The following is an 862-nucleotide window of genomic DNA, read 5'->3' as shown; positions in this document are numbered from 1 at the left end:
CTGACCATGGCTAAGGCATAGTAGGAGATGTGAAAGATTCAAAAGTGGCATTCAAATGTCTAACACCCAAAATTTTCAGAAACGAAATCAAGTGACTAAAATTGCATTACTCCATCTAAAAATGAAGTTAGAAAGTCCAGAAGCACATACTACACGCAAAGTTCTTTGGTGGAGACCAGCCTTCTCAAAATTCCCTACTCCTCACTTAACTATGCTAAAACTACAGTTCACCAAATCACAAAACAAAGAAAACATGACATACAACATTAAAATTCAGCTGTTACTTGAACTGAATGAAAGTTTCATTAAAAAATTAAAGTACATCATTCAAAGAAACAGTAATTAAATTTTAGAATCTGTGCAAAAGGATCAGTTTCATGTTCTTTAATCCAATTACATGCTCCCTAATACTTGTAGAGTTGGTTTTAAATTTTGAATATTCTCGGCATTCATCTACACTTCCACTAGCCCTTTCCTTGTTTCAAATAAGCATGTCATATACACATTCTTAACCCTCAGTCTGCCTTGGTGAAGAAATAGAAGCAGATGTGAGTTCAAGCACAGAGCACCAAAGGGTACAAGGGAAAAATCAGGATCTGACAGCCAAGACTGCTTATTATATTCCATTAATGGTAACTCAGGCTGCAGGCTCATTTCCCTCTTCTCAAATATTCTCCCTACAAAAAAGGACAAGTAAATCTGTAAGATGCTTTATAATGATATTTTTATATTCTATAACTTGAACCATATTCTCTACAAGCAGAAACATTAACACCTGGCATATTACAAAACAGTAAGTAGGCAACAACTGTTTCTGTTGTTGCTGCTGCCTCTGAAAGCAGTGTAAACCAAGTAAGCATTT

This window comes from Protopterus annectens, chromosome 12.part0, assembly GCF_019279795.1.
Source record: "Protopterus annectens isolate FY-2018-M chromosome 12.part0, PAN1.0, whole genome shotgun sequence".
NCBI lineage: Eukaryota > Metazoa > Chordata > Ceratodontiformes > Protopteridae > Protopterus > Protopterus annectens.
Note: the sequence above shows the minus strand (reverse complement) of the source record.